Here is a 12,104-nt window from a genome sequence, read left to right on the forward strand (position 1 = left end):
TACGACACTCAAAGACTGCAACATATCTTTGTTTCTTGGTCTCATATTTCTTATGGTTTGAATACCCAATGGCCAGCCTGTCAACAAAATCAAAAAGCTTTCATGCACTAATATGGATTCTCTTTAACATATGGAAAACAATGTACACTTGGACAAAATCGACCAGTTCATAAGTAAATAGGCTAAATTCTTGATATATACCCCACATGTCAAACCTTTTTTAGCAGGGATAAACATCACTCCATACAAGCTATCAAAAGGAAAAATGAATCAACTTGTTTATGCATGAGAAAATTGTGAAAGCAAACAAACATAAAATCAAGGTAAGTATATAGTTAAGAGAAAGTTAGATATCAATACACAACATTACTATGCTAAATTCCCAAGATTTTTTAGCAGCCCATTAAATAACCCAAATACCCAACTGACCCAATTCTTTAAACCCGAACACCGAATAAAGCAAGCTTATTTGGGTCGGTGTTCGGTTACATTTTCGAAACCCAACTAACCCGACCAGACTAACACCTCTAGCAACAAGCCAATAAAATTTTAATGTATAACTAATATAAAAGAATGAAAATCACCTAAGGAAGGTCTTGGTTGCCAATATTGGAAGCAAAGTTCTTGAACTTCCGGTGTGTTCATATGCAAATTTTAAAAACAATGTCTTCGACACAATGAGCTTTTAACCACCAAAATCACACACCCCATTACATGATTTGTGGCAAAAAGGTTAAAACCTATTTTCAAAGTATTCAAATGTGACAAAACTATCATTTTCAAAGTCTTTCTAATGTATTGCCCAATTTAAAATACAGTCTACTTATTTTCTATCGCCTATATTGATCTCTTATATATTACTTGTGAATGATATCTTATCCCAAAAAACATATTTTCTCTTTCACGTTTGTTTCTTCAACAACAAGAACACTTGGTTTTAAAAGTGCGCTTAAGCGCGAGATGCACACCTTGGGGCTTTTTCGCTCAACGCTTAGAGTAATTACAAGAAGCGCCAAAAAGGCGCACGCTTTGGGATTTTTCTGGGCTTTTCTAGCCCGACCCAAGGCGTTTTTATGCGTCTAACTGTTGTACCTTTTGTTTTTTTGGCTTGTACATGCAGCTAAAATCATACAAAAAGCCCACCACTTTTACGCTACGCACCTCGGTTTTAAACCTCGTCACGCCTCTCAATTTTTAAAACCAAGCAAGAACATGAGATTGTGTTAGCAACAACTCAACTAAAACATAAAAGGAAAAAAGATATTAAAAAGACCTTATACAAAAAATTAAATTACTAAAAAAAACATAAACAAACCTCGGTTGCAGTAGCCTCGTCATCTTTGTACCCCAACTGTTCCAAAACATTTCTTTCTCCGGGAGCCGTTAGAGGCATGGCGGACGCTTGTGGGATACCCATTAATACATGAGATGGCACCTGCATATGCATATGAAAACGTGTAAACAAATTTGAGGGGGTGTTAGGATGTAGGCTCTAAACTAATTATGTAATGTTGAATATCTAGAATAAGATTATCAACTGCTATAAGAAAAGAAAATTTATACATGAAATCTATTTTATAAGATCTAGATATGATAAAATATATATTACCTTGGTTTTTTTGGAGAGGAATTAAAGCGGAGACCAATGATCTTGGATTTGGGCACTCACGTGGCTGATATTGTAAACATCTTGAAGCTAACCGTATTAATTCAGTTCCATCATCAGTAGAGAATTGACCTTCTAAGCAAAAATCAGTGAGCATTCAAAGATTTATGTTTCTTATCAGATCAAGGGTCTAATATTATTTCATGTTTCAAACAATCAGTGTAATTTTTTTCAGTTGGTTAACGTCTAAAATGTCCTTCAATGATTATACAACAAAAAGAATTTAGTCAACCATGAGCAATTTTGTTAATTTTAGAACAGCAACTCACACCTATCTAATCTACTTCAATGATTAGCAATTAACATGTTATTGTGATTAAAAAAACTATATTAGAACAATAACAATCAACTTTTAAATATAGGAATTTAATACTTAAGAAGGCGACTTTCAACATGTATGGCCCATTCGAACTGTTATAACTCAATAGTCAATCCTACTAATGTCCAAAAAATGAACACAATTCGAACTGTCGCACCAATGGTGACCAATGAATTAAAGATCGAACACAACCGTCGATTGGAAAAATAGATGAAACAAGGTATCTAAACGATCTCAAAAATGGTGACAACAAATAGAAATAAGGGAGTACAAGTGTACAACGTTACCTTGAATCGTCTTCGTCGGAAGTCGTCTTGGGTTACCAGAAGCTCGGAGAAGCTAGAACAACCAAAACAGTTCAAACGTCACTACCAGGTTCGATCTATAAGAAAAAGGGAAACATGCTTCAAAATGAGGATTGCCCAAAAACTCATCAGAATATACATGATGTCACCGGAACCCTAGAATATCGCCGGAATACGCCACCGTTACCGTCACCGAAGATCTGTTCTCATAAAGTTACAGTTATCGTTGTTTTCTCGTCGTTGTACCGATAGATTAAACAACACCTGATTTTGACGGTGAAGATGGTGATCAATGACGGAAAAAAGGGAAGAAGCACCCGTATAATCACCAGCGGAGGAATTCATGGAGCAGAGGTGAGAGGGGGTGGCTTGGTGGAGAAGAGATATATTGTTTAGGATCTGAAAATCAGGAGTATTCAAAATTTGAAATCCCGCTCAACAAGATTTAAGGGTTGTTTGTTTTAAGATAGTTGTTCAACATTGGTGCATTAAATATACTTGTACAATACGCTTTAAATGACCATCTTGTGATTTCTATTTACGTTTCTTTAGTCACTTGTACATTAATGCATCATCTACTTGTACATTTTAATCTGTACGTCAATGTTGTTCAAGACAACTATTGAAAAGTCGAAAAAAATGAGTAGGTCGTCATGGTACCTTTAGATTTTGTTAAAATACTATAGTTTATAAGATATAACAAGAATACATAAAAAGATATATAAGTTTGTTGTGAAGGGGGGAAAGTGTAACTCATCACCCATAATTTTGTTAAAACCCCAAGGATTTAAGTGTAATAAGTTTAGGGGCTAAAAAATAAATAGTGTTTAAAAGACCAAACTACCCTCATTTTAGGGGTCTTTCTATAAATAAATGGGGGGAAAAGTTCTTATTTTTTGGGTATCTTAAAATACCCCTCCCTCATGCATTATAATATAGTATAGATTAACGCGATTTTCAAGCCACGAGATGATGCATGTTCTCGATATGAATTAACTTGAAGGGGATATTATGTAAATAACAAAGTAAAAATGTTATTACTTGGGGAACAAGTTGTTTATTGAAAGAAGTCGAAGGGGCCTGGATATAACCTTTTAATTTTTTTTTTTTTAAATTAAATGGTGATATTTTAAATTAATGACGGGGCAAATTACATAAGGATAGCAGGTAGACGGGGAACAAACTGCGCCGCCATCCCCTTTTAGTTAAATCTTCATATAGACACTAGTGGAGGACCCATGCGTTGGGCAGAGTCGACAATATATATTTCATACCTTAAAACGATTGAAAGATCATTTGTAATTTTTGTATAATTATACTTAGTAGGATACTCACGCAATGTGACGACGGTGACAATTTACAACGCAGTACACGTTTATCAAGCAATACGACATGTAGCCTAGTACCATCACACAAACCATATTAACCTAGGCCATAGACCTGAGTAGTGGGTTAGTTCTATTTTTACTAAAGAGATTTCCATTAGACGTAAAAGAATTAGTGGAGGACAAAATGGTGGTCTAAGAATATACTTTCCAAACTAAAATCCTATAATAATTAAGCATATAATCAATATTCATGTAATATGATTTGCAAGTGTTAAACACTTTGAAAGCAGTGGCGGATCCAGGAATTTTTCCATGGGGGTGCAGAACATTTTTAAAAATTTTAGGCCCGTAGGTATATAAGTAAAAAAATCGGTTCATATCAGGTCGGGTCGGGTCATGTAAAATAAACGAACATCAAACTAAATTTATATAATCATCAAAAACCATGTCAAACCTTGTTACAAACATAATTAAAACGTCGACGCCCTACGGGTTTTCATTTTTTGAAATCTATCCAAAATATCATCTAAAACTAATTTCTTAAGCAATTCTTTCTTTATATAACATAAGTTCATCACTCCATAACATAATGTTTCAATTTTAACTTTCAACTATTCAAGCCCTAGAAATCATAAGATAAGTTGTAATCACCCTAAAAATATATAAACAACATAATCAACCTAAAAATATATAAACAACATAATCACCCTAAAAATCATCTAAACAATCATAAACCAAAACACATAAAATTTCAAACCTATTTAACAACTTTATTATCCTTTTTTCTCCTATAATATCAACCAAAATCATCAAAATAACAAAGAAACTTACCCGTGTTCGGATTCCGGTTAGATTTGGTGTCAAACGACGGTGGTATGGTGGCTGATTACGGTGGTTGCCGGCTGCTGGACTGTTGTCGCTGGGTGATGTTGTTCGTTGGCAGTGCAGGGACGCAAGAGAGAGAGAGAGAGAGAGAGAGAGAGAGAGAGAGAGAGAGAGCGGGAGAGAATTTCTAAAGGTTTTGGGCTTTAATTATTTTATTATAGTTTGAAATATTGTTGGGTTTGGCTAATGGGTTAAGACTTAGTGGGCTAGCTAGTTAGGAGTTATAAGTGGATAAAGGTATGGGTATTTGGGTTTAAAATATAAATTGATAACACTTTTTACCTAAGGGGTGCGGACGAAAAATTTCAAGGTTGCGGTCGAAAAATTCCAAGGGGTGCGGACGAAAAATTTCAAGGGGTGCGGACGGGATTTTCGACGGAATTTAGCACTAAATTTTTTTTTCCCCGGGGGTGCGTCCGCCCACCTTGGGTTGACTTTAGGTCCGCCCTTGTTTGAAAGGTATGAAATCAGAATGGTTTCAAGCCCTAATTATAACCTTTCTAGAAATCTCCAAAATAAAATCAAAGTCAGTCACATATCATCATACATGGATACAAATTCGTGGAACAGTAAGACATCATAACTGGCTACATACAACTTTATTTTTTTGTATCCGATGATGATGAAGGCCGGAGCAGCAATATTTTCACTTAAAACACATGTGAAACTAAACCCATTCGAATTATCACACCCCACATCTGCAGGCAAGCTTCTTTAGTAGATAACAACCATGCATGCATATTAAATCTCAAATTAATAATAAACTTTGAACAGTTAAGACCGGTATAAAACAAAGAAAAGCAAAGAAGGTCATCTTCACCTCCATAAGTTACTTTAGGCCCAGAAAAACAGTCGCATACAACAGAAAAAATATATATATACAAGGCACACGGACTTATCTACCTAGAAATTAGTCTTTTTGTTATTTTATCTCAATGGTTCAAATGGGTCAAGCTAAAAACTAATCCCAAAAAGAAAATGAATCAAGTTGGTCGAATTCAAAATTCATAAAATTAATTTCAATTTTAGCAAGTATTAATAAAAAATAAATAAAAAATGGATTAAAAACTTTCCAGTTGGCTTAACCCATTTTTCCCTGCACCGAACAGCTACCATATTAATCCAAACCCATTTGGGGCCGTTATTCAACAAGCTTTAAAAACAAACTTACCGTCCGGGCCCAACGCGACGCGAACCTGAAAATCTTACACAAACCCAATCACAACGCGAACCCAAAAACTGGTCAGACATGTGAACCCAGAAACTACACGTATCTTCGTCGGTTGATCCGAACACAACTCATTCCACCCAAAAGTTCTTTATTTGTTCTTACGTTTTCCAATTGTTAATACTTTAATTTAGATATTTAAAACAATAAAACTTATATGATTTTTTTTTAGAAATAGATGGGTTAAAGGGTTAACCCGCTAACTCGCCGGGTTCGACCCAAACACGGCCCTTTTAGCTAAATGGGTTCATGGGCTCGACTGAAACTGACCCGAACCCGTTTATACCAAACCCAAACCCACAAATTTCATATTCGGTTCGACCCAACCCATTCTGATCCCGTTACCCCACTTATTTTGATAGATAGATATATATACACCCAAATCTATTATCTTATAATGAACAATCCTGCATCAAGGATACTTTGAGCATTTTTTTGATTGTCAAAAGTTGGGTGTAGAGTTATTTGTCTAGCTTATTTTCCAAGAGAGATTTACATGTTATAACTTACAATTATACAGAGACCACTATGCATTCTAATAAACTTCAAATGCAATGATATCAAAAGATAGCAATGATGGTATAAATATAAAATAAGAGAACTTACAGCGCTACAAGAACAACAGTAAAAAAATTCCTTTTGCGAGTCAGTTGCTCGCCACCATCAACGTGCTTCCACCTGGTCAATCTGTTTTTGGTGAATTATAGTTCAAATTCTTAAGTAAATTAGCATGTATGAAACCACCCCTGCTTAAACAAAGAAACACAAATGAATTAGAACAATAAAGCTTGTTTTTAACTCTGAGTTTCACTATTAAGTATCTTTTCTTTCTTCATAAATTTAGTGTTGTTTGAAAGTTTGCATCATATTAGTGTCCTGGTATTGTTTTTAGTGTCTTTCGTGCACACCAGTGAACAACAGCGGTGGTTTCAGACGTCTCCATCTGGAAAAAATAACAAAAAATAAGGATGGTTTTACATCTGATAAAAATAAATTACATGTAAATCCCAGTTTATCTCATACCAGTCAACCCCAAATTACATTTAGTAGTAGTTAATCTAATCTCATAATAGAATCTTTTTTGCGGTTTTCACCTGATTCTTTCATTTAGTAGTAGTTGATCTTTTTTTTTTTTTTTGCGTAGAGTTGTGACGGGTGGTCCACGGGACAACCTTTAAATGTGTTAAAATACAAGTTAATCCCTCATTTGATCATGTAATTGTCTTGAATTAGATAACTACAGTTGTTTGTGTTCCAGGTGTGTCCGGGACTTAAAAGGGGGGAAAACGCAGCTTTGGATGGAAACGGATTGCTGCGGGTTCTCAAGGAGTTGAACAAAGAACAAAAGGAAAGTTCCAGGACCCTACCGTAACTTACGGCAACTACCGTAAGTTACGGTAGCCCCTGAAAGTCCAAGATTCCACTGTATGGCAGTAGCAAGCTGGCGTAAGGATTTTGTTGCTACCGTAACTTACGGTAGCTACCGTAAGTTATGGTAGGCTCTGACGCAAAAAGTGTAACTGCCCATTATATGTCCGTTTTCAAGTGCCTTTTCACATATCTCATGATTGGGAACGTTTTGCAGAAGTTCTGGGCGAATTTTGGCTTGTGCAAGTGTTTATGAACAATTCTAAACATTCGGTTTATGTTTTCGATTCGTATGAACTCTATACTTTGTGTTATGATGATTCACCAAGCGATGTGTGGCTAAACTTTCGGTGATCATCTTAGGTTGAAGGTTTTCTCTATGACTTTTGTGTTTTTATCCGTATTTCTAGAATAATGAACTTGCTATGTTTGTTAGTTTATTATGATGCATGAATGTTTGATTGTAAATTGTTGATTGATGTTTTGATATTAATCTAAACCGTACGTTCTTGGGGTCATTGACAATCGAGATATCACGGGAGGGGTTAGGGTTGGATATTAGTTAACTGGTCATCGGGTAACAACCTCGCATTTCTCTAATCCGAGTACTTAGTTCCCTTTTATCACAACAAACGTTTATGCATGAGTCATGTCTATGTGACTCTTTCTAGTTGGATTTAGGCACAATTGTCAAACGAAACCGGATACCTAAGATGGTCGCTTTCCTTTAATCTGTTTTACAATCAATCTTTGATTTGCAATTAGTTAGATAAATTTAGTCTTAAAACCAAACAATCAAACTTCTTAATTTTACTTTCTGCAATTTAGTTTAATTTTAGTTAAGTACAAAACTATATAATCAACATACATTCCACAAACTCCCTGTGTTTGATACCCACTTGCTGCTATCTATTAGTTGTAATTGGTTTAAATTTTGCGTGAGACCACGACATCACGTCAAGTTTTGGCGCCGTTGCCTGGGAGTAGTGCGCAACGTGTGTTAATTTAGTAGCTTTTGTTTGTTATTTTCGGGTTTACGCTGGTTGTGTTTAGTGTGCAGGTACTACAGGTGTATGCATACTAGAGGCTCTCACAAGTCATCACCATTAGCACTCGATCCGGAAATTGAAAGAACTTTGCGGCAAAAACGAGTCTTGGTACGAGTAAACAAGATCATTGGTTCACCCACTTCACCTATTACACCTAGAAACATCATGGATGAATCACAAGTACCACCCACTACGGGTCAACCTACACCATCTTTCGTTCCTTCATCATCACAACCTTCACCAAATACCACCATTCCAAATTCCACTACCAATCCTACTCCACCACATGAAGTTAGCCCAACTAACACTACATCACCTACTACTACCCAAATAGAACCTACCCTCACCTATAGCCCTTCCTCAACGGTTCCATCACTTTCATACTTTTTTCCAGCTTCCGGTCAATCATCTTCTACTTACCCAATACCACCAAGTTCAACTATCACTCATACTACTTCTACATATCGACCACCGAACCAACCGGGTTTCCAATATTCATCTCCTCAGTTTGTGCAATTTCGGGTATAGGATGAGATGGATATGATGATGGATATAAAGAAGAATTTAGAGGATACGAAGAAGAAGGTTATTACTATGGAGGTGATGGAGGTAATTTGGGACCTCAAGGAGGAATGGTTCATCAACAAGGTCAACAATTGCAACAAGTTCAAGATATGGGTAGGCCACCAACGGAGGTACAACAAATTCGGCCACACGGGCCACAGTTTCAACGGCCAATGCCTTTACAACAAGCTCATCCACAATATCAACAACCCCAATTTCAAAGGCCGGTGCAACAACCACCAATGCAACATGATGTGTGTAAAATGCAACATATAAATTACATCAAATGAGGCATAAAACTAACCCTTTTTAAGTACTAATGTTGGAAAAAGAGTGTTTTTGTCTTCCTTTTGTATTTTCAGGATTAAATGAGCTCAAATTCACAAAAGAAGCAAAAAGACAGCTAAATCTAACATAAATACAAGAAAAGGAACATAAGTGGATTGCCCGGCCCCTCAACAGCATCCTCCCAAGCAAAATAGAGAAGGCAGAAGACTGAACACGCCCCGTGCTCAGCCAGCACGGGGTCGTGCCCAAGAAGCAGCAGATAAGACAAACCTATAGAAGCTTCTATTGCCCACCACGGGGCCGTGCCCAGTGAACACGGGGGCGTGACGAAAGTACAACAGGCGCATTAATTGTAATTGCGAATTACAATTAATGAAGAGAGAGAGTGTCAGACAGGCACGGGGCCGTGTCCAGCGGACACGGGGCCGTGCCCAGCCTTCTGTTCAGCCTATAAATAGGAGTGCTTGGTTTCATTGCAACTCATCCCTTGGCACACCACCTCTCTCACACTTCATCCACCACCCACCACCATCACAACACCATCATCCATTGTCCATCATAGAGTGTGTGAGTCGTCTCGGGATCCAAGATTGATCGTAAGAGTTCTTGACAATCAAGGCCATGTTTGCCTAAGTCTCTTACATCACTTGGTGAAGACAAGTGTTTAGTATAATACTTTCTATTTTTAATCTTTTGCACTTTTTATTTGGTTTTGTATTAATGACTTTAATAACTAGTTGCTTATGTTGAAGGTGATCTTTCCTTATCGTTTGTCCGTGGTGTCTTGGCATTATTTTACTGTCTATATAAAATAAAAGATTTTCACCATTCATATCTCCACGGTCTATATGGAGGTATGTTGGCTACCTGGTCGGGGGGTTAAGGGAACGGTTTGGTAAGGGTCTTGCCCTTGTTTAGCGTTTAGAGGTCCTGCAAGGGACCTGGGTCAAATTTAGTAGGATCTCCTTCAATGCCCATAGGTATTGGATGGCGGGGATCCAAACTCTTTGACCCCCTCATAAGTTAACTACTATTAATACTATAACCCGTCTATTTAGGACTGTATCCCTGCTGACTCAGACTACTTAGTCGAGGGTAACGTCACCTCCAAAAGAGGGGCCTACCATAATTTGCATTAATAACTTAATTCATTATCTTTCAATAATCCGACCCTTTCGGATTGTATCCTTGCTGACTCAAACTACTGGGTTGAGGGTAACGTCGTCTTCAAAAGAGGGGCCTACTACAATAACTAAGATAATCTCTTAAACAAGTGCAAAAATGCGAAAATAATCAAAGGTTATACTAATACACGAGTCGGATCCAAGTGATTCATCTTGTCTATCTGTTTTTATTTTTATTTTTATTTTCAGCATTTAGTTAGTTTTTATTTTCTTAGTTTAAAAATCTTTTCTAACATTTTGATTTGGTTAGACGTTGAGGATAAACCGGTACTAAAAGCTCTTGTGTCCTTGGACGACCTCGGTATCTTACCAACACTATACTACGTCAACGATGGGTACACTTGCCCATATATGTGTTTAGTGTTAGTAAATATTGTGTTTTATAAATTTAAAACTTGGCTAAAAGTGTAAAAAGGGCTTTAAATATACATCTAAAATATATTACACTACACACGCATCAAGTTTTTGGCGCCGTTGCCGGGGACACAAGGATTTTAAGAAAGCTTAAAATCAACGGCCTAATCAGTTTTTCAAAACCTTTTTAAAACGCGCGCACATTTTTCTGCATTTTAGTTTAGTTTGCATTTACAGTAGCCTGAACACGGGGCCGTGCTCACTGAACACGCCCCCGTGCTGCATATTTTTTAGTTAGATACCCAGATACAGAGTCTGAACACGGGGCCGTGCTCACTGAACACGCCCCCGTGTCCAACATGACCAGTAACTTTAATTAAAACGCCCAGATACAGACCCTGAACACGGGGCCGTGTTCACCAGACACGGGGCCGTGTCCAGCCTTCTGTTTCCGTCTTTGTTTTTGTTTTCTGGTCCCGAGACTCGGTTGTAGTCTGCTGAGTGATTCTTATGGATCAATACTCAGGAGGTTACAACTACACCTATGAGGAGGATGATTATATGAGAGACTATTGCACTAATTGTGGAAACTCGCACTCGGTACAATATTGTAACTTGTTTCAACCATCCGCTTCATACAACTATTATGAGGAGCCCAGGTACGAGCCATCAACATCATACACATCCTGTGAAGACCAAAGGTATGAACCTCCTCCCTCATACTCATATTTTGATGAACCAAGGTATGAGCCTTCATACTCATACTTTGAAAAGTCAAGATATGAGCCGCCACCTTCATACACTTATTATGAGGAACCATGGCGTGAACAACCCACCTCATATGAGTGCTATGAAGAACAAAGTTTCGACCCTTATCCATCATATACTTACAATGAAGAACAATGGTGTGAACCATCTACTTCATATGAGTACTATGAAGAACCAAGGATCGAACAACCGAATTCAAGCTTTGAGAATCCTGATCCTTTCTCTATCACCGAAGTGACCAATAGGATATTAGAACACATTAAAACTATCGAACGATGCATAAAAGAATCTCGCGCAAGGGAAGAGGAGTCCCGCGCAAGAGAAGAATTAAAAGAAACGATAGTTGAAAATGTAAAAATGGAAGAACAAATAAGTGAAAAACCGACACATGAGTTAAACAACGAAAGAGGTGAGGTCAATAACGCTAAATTACAAGAAGAGTCCAATTTTGAAGAAATTAATCTCTTGTCACCTTCTTTTGAAAATCATTGTTTAGTAACCCCTCATGCTAAGTTTTTAAAAGAGCTAAACACTAGTACTAAAATTGAAGAAATGGTAAGTGTTAAGTTAACTAATGATCAAACCTCGCTAATAAAAGAAGATCCGTTTGAAATTAACATTACACCGGTTCCATGTTTCTTTCAAAATTCCTTTATTAGTAATATCACTATTGATAAAGATCTTTGTGTTAATATAATGCCTAACTACATTTTTGAAAAATTAAGTATTAGTGATTTCGCTCCACTTCAAATACCCATCTTTCTATCCAATCGGAAGGTAATAAAATCAATCAGTGTA

The 12,104-nt window shown here is 37.0% G+C and overlaps 1 long non-coding RNA gene across 2 annotated transcripts; it reads right to left on the bottom strand.

Annotated features, from left to right (window-relative positions):
• Positions 1-127: 127 nt before the first annotated feature.
• On the bottom strand, positions 128-2,734 carry LOC110864766. Of its 2 annotated transcripts, none has more exons than XR_002550084.2 (3): positions 2,273-2,734; positions 1,610-1,738; positions 128-1,435 (listed from the first exon to the last, which is right to left on the bottom strand). It is a non-coding gene; the product is annotated as an uncharacterized LOC110864766 (long non-coding RNA). The 2 variants fall into 2 exon arrangements; XR_002550086.2 differs by having other exon boundaries at positions 1,610-1,741.
• Positions 2,735-12,104: the final 9,370 nt, after the last annotated feature.

Source organism: Helianthus annuus, chromosome 1 (genome assembly GCF_002127325.2).
Source record: "Helianthus annuus cultivar XRQ/B chromosome 1, HanXRQr2.0-SUNRISE, whole genome shotgun sequence".
NCBI lineage: Eukaryota > Viridiplantae > Streptophyta > Magnoliopsida > Asterales > Asteraceae > Helianthus > Helianthus annuus.